Source organism: Crinia signifera, chromosome 3 (genome assembly GCF_055691185.1).
Source record: "Crinia signifera chromosome 3, ASM5569118v1, whole genome shotgun sequence".
NCBI lineage: Eukaryota > Metazoa > Chordata > Amphibia > Anura > Myobatrachidae > Crinia > Crinia signifera.
The window spans coordinates 312,585,956-312,601,037 of record NC_139219.1 but is presented as its reverse complement, the minus strand read 5'-3'; the positions used below and the strand labels follow the sequence as shown (position 1 = coordinate 312,601,037).

General features: G+C 46.3%; 1 protein-coding gene across 4 annotated transcripts in view; it reads left to right on the top strand.

Annotated features, from left to right (window-relative positions):
* The first annotated feature begins 3,219 nt into the window (after positions 1 to 3,219).
* Positions 3,220 to 15,082, top strand: part of ITSN2 (intersectin 2) — a 164,756-nt gene continuing 152,893 nt past the window's right edge. The window contains exon 1 of one of the 4 annotated variants that reach the window (XM_083178639.1): positions 3,220 to 3,485. The gene's annotated coding sequence lies outside the window, so the exon portion shown is untranslated. The remainder of the gene's footprint in view (positions 3,486 to 15,082) is intronic. The other 3 variants (XM_083178637.1, XM_083178638.1, XM_083178640.1) reach the window with 3 other exon arrangements.

Here is a 15,082-nt window from a genome sequence, read left to right as displayed (position 1 = left end):
CAACCTGAAGAAAAATGGTTTCCTATGCTGTAGTGCAGCTGTCATATATACAGGTAGACCCCATAGCAGTTACATTTTGAAAAATTCCTGCTTAGTGGGTGGCTGCAAATAACTATCACAGTAGCTGTCGCATCTTACAGAGCATAATGCGCTGTAAATGCCAGACCACACAACACCAAAACGAAGCAGCCAATTACAACGCCAGTATATTGAGATTCCGGGATTTGGGCCAAAAATTGCTGGGAGTCTAATGCCGGGCAGCGTCTCAGCACCCACTCGGATGTTGTCCGGTTTCTCCCATCCCCGTGGTTAGAGGTCACACTGCGCAGGTCGCACCAACTGCTTCATTCTCAGCCGCACTGCCTGTCTGGTTTGGGCTGCACCACCCACCCTGATCCTGGCCGCACCACCCGCCATGTAAGTAAATATGTGGGTGGCTGAGTTTTTAAAACATTTTTTATTAGGGAATGCGGGATCTAACCTTTTTCAAGCCCGAATCCCGGGATCAATGCCCTGAAATTGGTTTCCCTTGTCACAAGCTACGCTTACATATTCATATTATCTAGACCCGCAAGAGGGGCCAGTAGTGATGCGTGGTAGTGGGCATCGGTAACGATATTCAGTGGACACACTAGACAATATTTTGGAAGTGAAATCTTCTAAAATATTTTCTAGTGTGTATGGGGCTAGCCAGATGGTGGCACTATTGCTCTCAAATATTATAATTAGTATTGTCATGTGACCATTGTCTAACCTATGATTGTTAGTAATTAAGTTACATTACCGGTTTCTCATCACTCATTTCTCTCCTGTGTTTCAGTCACTGCCGTGGTGTATCGGCAATAACACCTGCAGCTGTTGGAACGGTCAGCGCTACTGATGCTATACATTGCCCCTGCTATTGGCAGATAGTATAGCACCCCTGTCACCTTGCACACTTCTTCATACGGGGGAAGGTGGTATCCGCACAGATAGCAGCTCTGATACGTTTCTCCCCCATAAACGAGCTTCAAGCATTAACCCCTGACTTCCATGTTCCCACATCCTCCATTTACACCTACTGTGTAAGGGTCCCTGCCCAGCATGGGTGCCGAATGACTGCCCGACAATCGGGATCCCGACAGTCAGTATACCAACATTGAAATCCTGACTGCCGGTGCTCCGACAGGGAGGACCACTGATAGGGGCTATTCTCCCTTGTGGGGGTCCATGACCCCCATAGAGGGAGAATAGAACCTGTGGCGAGCCCACAAGGGGCTTCTTTGCGCTCGCCCCCCTGTCAGGGCACCGTCTGTCGGGATTCCTATGTCCGTATACTGTCGGGATCCCGATTGTTGGGCAGTCCTACCACACCCGCCCAGCATACCATGAAAGACTTATACCCCGTTCTCACTGCAGGCAAATTCCCAGGTCTAGCATGTCGACCCGGGAATTTGCCTTTTAACACGGGATTTTTGGCAGTGTGAACGGGTCGTATACCCGGATCTCGTACACGGGTAAAACCCTTCTTTTTACCCGTGTCTGAGATCCAGGTATGCAGACACGGGTTGACCCGTTCACACTGCAGAAAAACCCGTGATAAAAGGCAAATTCCCGGGTAGAACTTCTTCACCCGGGAATTTGCCTTGCAGTGAGAATGGGGGTCCAGCGTGGCAGTCCCTGGCATTTTAATGCCGGGTAAAAGCCGTGTATTTCTCACTCGCAGTGAGAACACGGCATTAGAGGTTTAGATCAGGAGCATAATAGTAACCTTCAAATCTTGGACCACAATTGTGAATAGATGTGGCTAGACTGATTCCCTTGGTTCTAGGTTTTATACGCTACCAAGTAAACCTGCCACATAATGATTGAGTAGAACACAAGAATGGAGAAGCTATTGCAACTGGGGGTCTAAAATAAATACAATAGTGGAGGCAACACATTAATTTTTATAATATTACAGTAGTTCTCTCAACCCCAAATTATTTTATAGTAATGAGGAGCAATTATCATGAGATACCAAAGCAGCAGATCGCACTGAAGGTGCGAGGGGAAAAAAAACCCACCACATCCCATTTTCAGTCCTGCAATTGAATCGTATAAATGTTTTGAATTTTCCGCCTTCAGTTGAATTCCCCTTCCAGGATCACATTCGATTAGAAATGAAGCACAAATCACTCAGTGTGTATGCCCCATAGCGATGGGTGTTCCCACGTGTCGCTATCACATGCTAGATCATTCAAGCCTGCAGTATAAAGCAAATCAGATCACCAGTGTTCTCTCACCCAGGAACACAGACCAAGTCAGACCTGGGGCTGGTTTTTAAAATACGGGGGATCCCTAGTCATTTTGTCCCCCGTATTTTGGTAACCAGCCCCGGACCTGGAGCCTGGGGCTGGTTTTAAAAAATCAGCGAAGCCCTATTTGTCGGGTTTCCTCATTTTTTAATACCAGCCCCGGCTCTTCAGCCTGGTACTGGTTACAGCCGTGGGGGGGGGGTATCATGGTATTGTGAATCTCAGCCCCATTGAGCCACCGTCCGGCTACCAGTACTTTTAGTATTCAATGGTGGCATTCCGATGGTTGCCGCCATCGTGATCGAATGGTAAACATTTGATGGTGATTCGATGGTCTCACCCTCCCTCCAGCCAGCCATGCTGCAATGCTTCTGCGTATGCAGAATGAAGATATTTGCCCATGCGCAAAAAGGGCTTTTTTTGCTAATGCTCAGAACTATAGATTGTAAGCTTGCGAGCAGGGCCCTCCTACCTCCATGTCGGTTTGTTTCTACCCAGTTTGTGTTATCACTGTCTCCAATTGCAAAGCGCAGTGATATATGCTGCGCTATATAAGAAACTGTAAATAAATAAATATATATAATTTTTTTATATCAAATTCTTTTGATGCGATGGACAGTTACCATCGTATCGAAAGGTTCGATGGCGGAAGCCCACCATCATTTGATGGTGGGTTTCCGATGTCCATCACTAATCACAGGAACCACGATCGCAGAATAAATCATTTAGTATGCACCCAGCTTTGCACCACAGGTAAGTGCCCTGTATGTATCCCTTCAGCTGCGTTGTCAGCGTGTCCTGCCAGCGAGGGGCAGCAGGGTTCGGGAGATTATTTACTATGGCAGTGCCCAGTGTTCCTAAGCTCCATCCTGTCCCCTGCACCTCCCTGCCCTGCTGTCACCTGCGCTTCACAGCCATTTTCCCATTCTGCCGGCCGAGCAGATTTATCTCGCTCACTGATCTCTGAACCTGTAGATCGACGCCGTCGCAGTCGCACCTGTTTGCTTTGCGCCCGCCCGCTCTTGCCGCGTAACGCCCGCACCTTGTCATTGGGCCTCGGCTGGTGACGCCAGCGGCGGGCGGCTGCGCGTTGGGACCTGGTTTGTCCTGTGGGGCTTGCTGTAGCAGCAGGCAGGCTAGGTGCACGGAGAGAGCCTCAGCCTGGCAGCAGCAGGAAGACGGAGGAGAGAGACCAAAGGTGCCCAGGAGGTGAGCGGCCGGGGGTGACATCATGTGTGTGTATGTGACGTGTATGTTCTTATCCTCTGTCATGTGTGTGACGTCTATGTCTATATGTGTCCGGTCATACATACATACATACATGTATGTTATTATCCTTTATTATGTAGGTGACGTATTAGTGTGTGTCTATCTCCATATGTATGATTGTGACATGTATGTTATTATACATTATTGTGTATATATACATGTCATATGTTATTCTTTATTATGTATGAGACGTGTGTGTCTGTTTATTTGTTGGTATGTATGAGACATGCAGGTGTATGTTCTACTTCATTAGGTATGTGTATTTATAGGACATGTATGTAATGTGCTTACCTATATATGTATATGATACCCCTTATTGTGTATGTATGTTATGTGAGGTACATGTTAATACCATTCTTCATTGTCTATGTTATGTGCATATATGTGACAAATATGACATTTATTTACTTATTAGCAGTTTCTTATATAGCGCACACATATTCCGCAGCGCTTTACAGAGAATAGTTGAACATTCAGTCCCTGCCCCAGTGGAGCTTACAATCTATCTTCCCTACCACATGTACACGCACACACAGACATTCTAGGGTTAATTTTTGTTAGTAGCCAAATCTTCCAGTATATTTTTGGATTGTGGGGGACGGGACGGGACCGGAGTACCCGGAGGAAACCCACACAAGCACGTGGGAGAATATACAAACTCTGCACAGTTAGGGCCATGACCTCAATGCTGTGGGGCAGTAATGCTAACCACTACGCCATCCGTGATTTATTATGTATGTGTATATCCCCCCCCCCCCCCAGCTAAACATATTGTAGCAACATCTCAACTTATACATGTATCAGTGGAGGCTCAACTAGGGCCCCAATTCAGGGGTGGATGCAAGAAAACAATAATAAGAAATGCCCGATAGTTTACTTACGTGTCTGTGCCTGCTGGCGAATGCAGATCGGAAGTTCATGGAGAACCATGCTGTTCCGATAGGCATTCCTGGGGGAATACATACGAATGACCGGAAGATGGGATGGCGGTGGTCAAAATACAGACGCCATCATCCAGATGGGGGAATCCCAATAGGAGTCCAGTAATATGCTTTTCTTCCAACTGCTTCAACCCCAACCGTCTCTTCTTAAAGCCTACCCCCCCCCCCCCCTGTTTGTGCCTAACCCTAACCTTTGTACCCTGCAGCCTAAGTGTAAAGCCCTGTACACGTGGGGCGACCCTGCTATTACCCAGTCTCTCGTTAGATACTACCAATTGTGTAGCACTACAGTGTCACTCTATAGACCATAAGTGTTGATATTATCTTGGTTTTGCAGACCCAAGATCTATGCACATAATGTCTAATACATTCAGTCCGAGCTTTCTAAGAAATAATAAAACCATGGGGGATGGGGATTTATTATGCCTTGTAAAGAGTGGAAACGCATCAGCTACTATCATATTATAGGACATGGGTATGCAACCGGTAGCACTCCAGCTGTTGGCATGCCCTGTGTCAGGGCGCGCTTGGAGGTGTAGTTCCAATAGCAGCTAGAGAGCCACAGGTTGTGATCCCTGTTATAGAATGGGATTGATAGATGCTGGCTGGAAGCTGGGGCAACGTCTCCACTCTGTAGTAGCTTTGGTACATGTCTCTCCGTGTCGGTGTAAGCTATAGGTACGGAACGTTAGTAGGTGGCTTGGCTGAGTGCACTGAGGCTCCCGGTGCTGCTCCTGTCCCAGATTAGCTGGTGTGTGTCTGCCTTGGCATGTTGCAGAGCAGGCGTGTGAGACATAAATAGAGCCTCCCAGACACCATTCCAGTTGTGCTTGTTCTACAGAATATGCAAATACGACTAATGTGTAATCTGCCCCTTTACTATGGACAATGGGGGTTATTCTGGTTCACTCGCAAAGGCAAATTCACCCACAGGTGGACAAAACCATGCTGCACTGCAGGTGGGGCTGATGTAACATGTGCAGAGAGAGTTAGATTTGGGTGAGTTATTTTGTTTCTCTGCAGGGTAAATACTGGCTGCTTCATTTTTATGCTGCAATATAGATATCAGTTTGAAGTACACCCCACCCAAATCTAACTCTCCATGCACAAGTTACATCAGGCCCACATGCAGTGCACATTGTTTTGTCCATCTGAGAGTGAATTTGCCTTTGTGAGTGAACCAGAATAACCTCCAAGGATCCTTGTTTACTAAACATTTGCACAGCCCATTGGTGTGCTATGTATGGATGCTTTGTGAGCTGCAAGCTGTCTTGAAATTGTCTTGCAACGTGTAAGAAGAGTCTCTAGCAATGCACTAGTTATCTGTGGTGGTGCACACTGACATAACAGTGACATAAGCCACCCCATATCTTGTTCGCAGATCAGTATGGAGGCACCAAGCAATGCTGAGTTACCCAGTAACTACTCTCACCCATACTTGTGTATATATAACCCATAGTTTTCAAGATTGGCTTACAGACTTTCAAAGCCCTTCTGGGCTCAAGCTTCTGGTTTCATACGGCTCAGCTCGGACTACTAGCAGTACCTAGAATCAGGGCTATGTTAGGGTATTGGCAAACTGGGCAGTGGCCCAGGGCCCTACCATTGTAAGGGCCTTTGAGCAGAAGCAGGGAGCTGCCACCGACTGGTGCCTTCGTAGTTTCTCGGGAGGTAGGTAGAGCATGCTGAATATAATTTATGTACAATGATTGATTGATAATCGCACACATAATCAGAACAGTCAGCCAGCCAGCATTTGCTATCTACCTCCCAGCCTGAAGCCAGAAAGGGAATGGCTGTCAGCAGTATGATTGATTGGGATGGCTGGAGCTATCTACCAATCAGAGTCCTGACAGCGAATAACTGTATGGGAGCATGTGGAGAGACGGCGCGGGATCATGGGAGAAGTAATTCATAATCGTTTTAATTTGTTCTCAGGAATGGGTAGATGTGTTCCTCAGTACATCGCTTTGCCTAGCTCCTACAAAGCTGTTAAGACCCAGCTGAGCATCGACGTGTACAACATAAGAAGGACAGGGACTGTATTTAAAGGACTCACTAAGTAGTCTAGTAAAATGTAACGTTTATTGAAAATTAGGGAATAATTAGTAATCACCAATAAAAGTTACATTTGAATAACTACTTATTGCGCCCTTTAAATACAGTCCCTTTCCTTCTTGTGTTGTACACTAAATACTATAAACTGTCCGGGGCAGCACCCTCGGCGCATAGATACAATACCTCAGAGTCCTATCAAACTCATTAATATATGGGATATTGGCATGGGGTGTTCTTTTTGCCCCAGAGGGGCTGACCCCAGATGAGACTCTTCCTGAATTCATGTGGTGGTCGAGTTTTGTGGCCTTGTGTCTCTTTATCCAAATATCCGTTATTGAAATTATTCTGAAAACCATAGTCTCCAGATGGAACTTTTTTTTTTGTTGTTGTTGCTAAATGCGCTACTGGGGACACCTGTACCAGCACTACAGGGGACATGCTATGTAACTGGCACTACAGGGGACATGCTATGTAACTGGCACTACAGGGGACATGCTATGTAACTGGCACTACAGGGGACATGCTATGTAACTGGCACTACAGGGGACACGCTATGTAACTGGCACTACAGGGGACACGCTATGTAACTGGCACTACAGGGGACACGCTATGTAACTGGCACTACAGGGGACACGCTATGTAACTGGCACTACAGGGGACACGCTATGTAACTGGCACTACAGGGGACACGCTATGTAACTGGCACTACAGGGGACACGCTATGTAACTGGCACTACAGGGGACACGCTATGTAACTGGCACTACAGGGGACACGCTATGTAACTGGCACTACAGGGGACACGCTATGTAACTGGCACTACAGGGGAGTGGATACGCTATGTAACTGGCACTACAGGGGAGTGGATACGCTATGTAACTGGCACTACAGGGGACACGCTATGTAACTGGCACTACAGGGGACACGCTATGTAACTGGCACTACAGGGGAGTGGATACGCTATGTAACTGGCACTACAGGGGACACGCTATGTAACTGGCACTACAGGGGACACGCTATGTAACTGGCACTACAGGGGACACGCTATGTAACTGGCACTACAGGGGACACGCTATGTAACTGGCACTACAGGGGACACGCTATGTAACTGGCACTACAGGGGACAAGCTATGTAACTGGCACTACAGGGGACAAGCTATGTAACTGGCACTACAGGGGACACGCTATGTAACTGGCACTACAGGGGACACGCTATGTAACTGGCACTACAGGGGACACGCTATGTAACTGGCACTACAGGGGACACGCTATGTAACTGGTACTACAGGGGACACGCTATGTAACTGGCACTACAGGGGAGTGGATACGCTATGTAACTGGCACTACAGGGGACACGCTATGTAACTGGCACTACAGGGGACACGCTATGTAACTGGCACTACAGGGGACACGCTATGTAACTGGCACTACAGGGGACACGCTATGTAACTGGCACTACAGGGGACACGCTATGTAACTGGCACTACAGGGGACAAGCTATGTAACTGGCACTACAGGGGACATGCTATGTAACTGGCACTACATAGAGAGTGACATGTACACACCGGTAGACCATTAGTACAGGTGAGGTATGTCTATAATATCCCTTTCACACCGCGCAAATAATCCGGGTCCGACCCGGGTCACTGTGGTTTGTGAAAGGGCCTTTTGACAATTGCACGGACCTGGGTTGCTGGGCAGTGTGAACTAATAACCTGGGTTGACCGACCCGGGTCTCATTAACACTAACTGAACTGTGTCCAAATCCGGGGTGCGATCGGGCATTAGCTATGTGAAAGGGATATAAGTTAAGTAGACCCAACTTTGGCCAGATGTGCCCGCAAGGACCCGTTAACAGTCATCGGTATAATCTCACATTACTGGTATTATTTTGCCTATGAGATAGGAGCTCAGCCGCCTTGCTGTGGAAACGTGGACAGCTCAGTATTGTTCTGATCCTGTTTTATCCATTGTGCAGGTTGTAACACGAATGAACAAAGCAATGTGGTAATTAGGACACGCATGAATCACTGTGACTGCTGTTTAGATGCCAGGGAAGGGGCGTTATTTGTAGTTATTGAAAATAAGTCATAAATCTGTGGCGGCAGCAGTGTTGTTCTGTGACCGGTGCTATTTGTCCTCCGGAATACACAAAGCGGTTGTGTTGGTGAAGCGGGGGAACAGATGGACCAATCGGCTACTTAAAAAAATCTGCCTTGTCTATATTTTTATATGGTGCACAATTGGGTGCAACATTCCGTTAAATTACAATACCCAATGCCATTAATACTTTATGTGCAGAATATCAATACAAGAAGACTCTGGATAGCTTTTCTGAGGCGTCACGCTGGTTGCTGAGGGATACGACACATTTGTACACGTTGTCATGTTCTTCATTAGGCAAATGGGAATAAATACCACTTCGACGAATACAGACCTCCGTTAACACACATGAATGATAATTTGGGACCCTGATAAATATTGAAGCCTGTGAGAAATCATCTCCATATGCAAAGTACCATGTTTTCAGATAGAAAATCTGCAGCAATCAGTGAGTTTTGCATTTTGCCTGATTGTCTCCTAAGGCGGAGATAAGACATTGATTTGTGGCTTTCGTTCCGATAAACTTGTACTAGTGTACGGTCATGTGTGCGAGACGGTCTGTCTCAGGGATCTGTGAGACCTCCATCCGGCGATGGTTGACCCTGTTGCTCTTTGACCGGCTTTTCTGGTAACCAAAACTTTCCTGTTGCAGATTACAATCAAACCTTTTCCTGCAAAACATGTAACATTACCAATTAACCTTTTATTGAGGGGGAAATGAGAAACTAGATAAAAACTTGGCTTATGCAGTTTAATGTAACCTTATTAAATATGTAAAGCATGAAAAGATATGATTCGTATGGATGACCGGCCTCACAGCCTAACAAGCAGTGCTTGTATATGGACAAAAAACCACAGGGTTGGACCTTAAGGCCTGACTTTGGCCGGTATAAGGTCTAGCTTTGTACCAGGAGACAGAAGTGACTGCACCTAGGCCAGAGCAATGGATGACCGAGTATTCTGATCATTAGACAGACAGTGGCTGTATCTGCACAACGTGCAGGTGTGGTTATTTGTGGACAGTGAACATGGATGACATGAGGGAGGTGAGGGCGTTTCTAGTGATAAACAATAACTAAACCTCTCCAAAGACTCGTGCAAAGGTCGGGTTTGGGATAGGAGTACAGGACGAGTGGGGGCGGTGAGGTACATAAAATGTGTGACAGATTTAGAGTTAGCTCACTTTAAACTACAATGTAATGATGAAGGTTCTCAGCATTCCTGGTCTACATGTACAGGTTACAGCCGTAAGACCCATGTTCTTTATGGTCCAGGGGATTAGGGTCCCGATAATATATATATGTGTGTGTGTGTGTGTTGAGAAATGACCTTGTTTCTCAGTGATGTCACTATTAGTGGTGTATTGATTGGCTGCATTGTTACACCTCCTGACATGATGCCTCCTTACTGTGGGGTAAATCTATGAAGCCGTGATGAGGAGTGCCGGAGTTGCCATGGGCCGGAGGAGGAGTGGCCCATGGCAACCAATCAGCACTGAAGTAACAGCTATAATTGACATAATATAAAATTATACAGAGCAGCTGATTGGTTGCCATGGGCCACTTCTCCTCTGGCTCACTTCTCCTCCCTTATCACTCCTCCCTTATCACTGCTATCCCATCTACCCCTGTGTGGCAAATCCTTTCCAGCCTATTACAGAGGATAACAGTAAAGCCTTTAGTTGCGGCTTATTGTAAAGCCCTGTAACTTTGCTTCTTCCTGCTGCCTAATATCCCAGTGACATACCTAAACCATCTTTTCCTCTCTCTCTTGCTGTACCGGTCTCGTCACACCTTATGTCTGGCATGTTTTCTTCCTCCTTTGCATTGTGAGCTCATGTAGGCTGGTACCTCATGGCAACCAGTACCAGTGCTTATTTATAGTGTGTCTTCTGTGTTGTGTCAGCAGCGCTGGATGTGTGTGATTGCAGCAAGGTGCATTTCAGCTGTAACGGGTTAAACATTATAGATGTACAGGAGGGAGGTGTGCTTGTGTAATGCAGTAGTGATTGCTGGAGAATGTTACACCCAAATAGTCCACTGTAGTGTGGGAACAGTGTGCTGCCTGTACGTACATTCGCTCTCCACGTATTGCCATGTCTCTGGTCTATCGGGAACATAATGGCTGCTAGATTTATTTATTAACAATTATTTGTATAGCACCAGCACATTCCATTGCACTGTACAAGTGGGAACACCATAGAGGTAAAACAAGTAAGTTCTAGGAAGATGTGTTTCCTAACTAACCCTGAATGATCTGCAGCCGGCAATGTGCTCTGTAAACTTGGGTATTCTGTATGCTGATTGGCTACAAGCTGGTCCAGTATTCTGCTGCTCTGATTGGATACAGGTAGGTTAATTCATGTCAGTGTTCTTCTTCTGTCATTGGCGAATGGGTGGACTGGTACTGTCAGTGTTCTACTTCTGTCATTGGTTACAGGGTGGCCCGGTCCTGTGACTGTTCTACTTCTGTCATTGGCTACAGGGTGGCCCGGTCCTGTGACTGTTCTACTTCTGTCATTGGCTACAGGGTGGCCCGGTCCTGTGACTGTTCTACTTCTGTCATTGGCTACAGGGTGGCCCGGTCCTGTGACTGTTCTACTTCTGTCATTGGCTACAGGGTGGCCCGGTCCTGTGACTGTTCTACTTCTGTCATTGGCTACAGGGTGGCCCGGTCCTGTGACTGTTCTACTTCTGTCATTGGCTATGATGTGGCCCGTCCTGTGAGTGTTCTACTTCTGTCATTGGTTACACAAGGTGGACTGGTACTGTCAGTGTTCTACTTCTGTCATTGGCTATGATGTGGCCGGTCCTGTGAGTGTTATACTTCTGTGCTTTGAAAGCTAGTAGATGTAGTTTCACTTGGAGCCAACAGATGGCAATCTTTTATAGCCACACGGACAATTGACATCTATATAGATCAGGCATTCCCAACCACGGTCCTCAAGGCACACCAACAGTGCAGGTTTTGTAGATATCCAGGCTTGAGCACAGGTGACTTAATTAGTATCTGAGGGAATCTGATTAAACCATCTGTGCTGAAGCCTGGATATCACTAAAACCTGCACTGTTGGTGTGCCTTGAGGACCGTGGTTGGGAATGCCTGATATAGATGATATTGAGAGCAATGGAACAGATTGGTATATCAACTCCTTCATTACTTATGTTTGATAAATGATCTTCTAAGAAAGTCTTTATAGATTTTGTGCACCCTGTACTACAGAACGTCTCATTTTGTTCTGTACGTTGTCATCTGGCTGAACAAACACTCCGTGTTTGTCCTTCTGGTCGATGGGTTTGTGGGACAGCTTAATTTATTCTGTATACATGTTGTTGCTCAGTAAACGGCAAACCGGGATCTTTTATTATTATCTAATGTTCCTATGATGTCACAAGGTGTCCGCAGCTCTGTTCCCAGATTGAACACCATTACATGGGAAAACGTGGGCTTACCATTGCCATAATGATGACATCAAAGGCAGGAATGGGCGAGCGCTCCACAACCTACAATAGCTCACACTGCTAGGGGCAGGAATAAAGCAGCATTCTGATTGGCTGTATTCTCCCCCGCTAAGGCAGACCTTATTGAGAGGGGAGTAGGATGCAAATCAGAATGCTGCTGCATTCCTGCTCGTGTTCTGCTAGTATGGAGTTAACATTTTGTCTCTTAGACCTTTCTCTAAGTTAACCCGTTGTGTGGCAAGGGAATTTGTCAAGATAGGTGTGAAAATTGGCAAGAAAACGTTTTTTTTTTTTTTTATTAACAGTTTCAGTGCCAGTGCCAGTGCCTCAAAATATCCGTTAAAAAATGCCAGCGCCGCCCACAGCGACTGTTCTGTTTTTTGGGTGCAATATTTAACTAGACTTCAATTCATTGACTTGGCCGTATTTGCATTTATTTACACTAAAAGAACAGGATCGCTGGCAGCAACCTTGGCACTCCAAGGGTTAAGTATGTGTAGAGGCCAGAAGACGGGTTATGGATTGTCCCGTGTAGCTGCACTGCTTCCAGTAATAAAGCTTTTCATTTCAAAATTACATTTACACAAAGGGTATTAATGCAAAAAAAACAATAATGTTTCAAAACCACTAATTTCTATTAATGTTATTGACCAGATGGGATTATTTTCCAAGTAGAACTCCGCCACCGATTGCTGTCATTGGTTGGATACTGTCTTGGACAGTCCGGTATCTAACATCTGAGACTGTGCAGGCTAATGTTACCTAGGCGAGATGAGCAGGTTCATTGCCAGCAAACCTGCGGTTGAGTTCAGGCTGCTTGGAGGTCACTCTGTCTCTAGGAACTGTTTATATCAGGCATGTCCAAGCTGTGGCCCTTCAGCTGTTGTGAAACTACACATCCCAGCATTCCTTGCCATAGTTTTAGCATTCCCTAATAACAAAACTGTGGCAAGGTATGATGGGGCTTGTAGTTTCACAACGGCTGGAGGGCCATAGTTTGGACATGCCTGGTTTATAACTGTTTTGCTTACCTTACATGTGTGTGTTATACTACTTTCAGACCGCAAATGCCGTGTCGCACATGGGATTAGGACACGGGTCCCATCCCCAGAGCAACACGGCAATGCGGTCTGAAAGTTCCGACACGGCATATTGCCGAGTCGGTGACGTCACATGGGGCGGTGCTGGGCGGCGGCGCGTCATCGGGGGCTCGAGAGGAGGCAGTACTTGGAGCTGACAGTGCTGCCTCCTCCATACTGTGAACGGGACACGGGTCGCTCGACCCAGGCACCCGTTCACACTGCGCTTGACACGGGTTATAGCCGTGTTCAACCCTGGTCATTACCAGGGTTGAACACCTGTGTTGCTCGACCCGTGGTGGCCTTTTCAGACCGCACCGTGACCCGTGTTTAGGCCCCGCGAACACGGCAATAAGCCGTGTTCGGAGTGCGGTCTGAAAGCGGTATTACTGTATATCTGTAATCTGTTATGTGTGTGCATGTTTTTTTTTTTAGTTTATTTGGTGACACAGTTATGTTAGGGTGCTGAAAGCTCGCACTGCGTCTTTCCATATAGTTGTTAAACATATCACATACAGTAGTTAAAATATTCACCTGTTTGACAATTTTCACATTTTATTTGCATACATTATGGAATCAAAATGTATTTATTCAAACCGCCTTACCCCAGCTCTGCACAAAGTACTTGGTTATGTAAATACATGCTAAAGGTATAACTGTATTCCAAATAAAAACAGATGGTCCCCAGAGGTTTCCGAAGTTAATTATAGGAGTCCATCTGACTGTTGCGGTTGATTTCAAAATAAAAACCTGCGCGTGCGCCAGGCGCCGTCGTTTTTTGCTTTGCGAATAAGAGCTTCATCATGGTTCAAAGAATTGTCAGGGTAAAGGTAGATTGAAAGGCACCGGCCAAATTAAAATCTACAGGAAGATTTTAAGGACGTTTTAAATATTACATGGAGTACTGACATGTCATTCATAAAGAAATGGGGAAATTTGGCACAACTGTGCATTTGTTTAGTGCCAGGTGCACTATAAAACGGACATCTGTACAAGCTGGAGTCCGGTCAGGAAGACTATGGCATCTCTGATGGTTATAGGTTTCCATGGTAGATCGGAGAGAATGTCCTACAGAAAGCCGGGCACCACCTACACTAATGTACCCTCATTCCTGCTCTTCACCCACCAATACCACCCACACTGATGCTTTGTTACACCTGCCTTACACCCACCTATACTACTTACACTAATACACACCCTCACACCTACCTTTCTCTCATCTATACTACTTATGCCCCCTAATACCTTCTCTAGTCCCATCTACATTACTCACTCTGATGCTCCCTCACACCTACACTACCCACACTATTGTACCCTGATATCTACCCTACTCCCACCTACAGTATACTACTCACTCTGATGCTTCCTCACACCTACACTACCCACACTATTGTACCCTGATATCTACCCTACTCCCACCTATAGTATACTGCTCACACTAATGCTCACTCACACCTACACTACTCCCACCTACAGTATTCTACTCACACTGATTCTCACTCACCAACCCTACTCCCTCCTACAGTATACTACTCACTCTGATGCTCCCTCACACCTACACTACCCACACTATTGTACCCTGATATCTACCCTACTCCCACCTACAGTATACTACTCACTCTGATGCTTCCTCACACCTACACTACCCACACTATTGTACCCTGATATCTACCCTACTCCCACCTATAGTATACTGCTCACACTAATGCTCACTCAGACCTACACTACTCCCACCTACAGTATTCTACTCACACTGATTCTCACTCACCAACCCTACTCCCACCTATACTACTCACACTGATGCTCCCTCACACCTACACTATATTGTACCCTGATATCTACCCTATTCCCACCTACAGTATACTACTCACTCTGATGCTTCCTCACACCTACACTA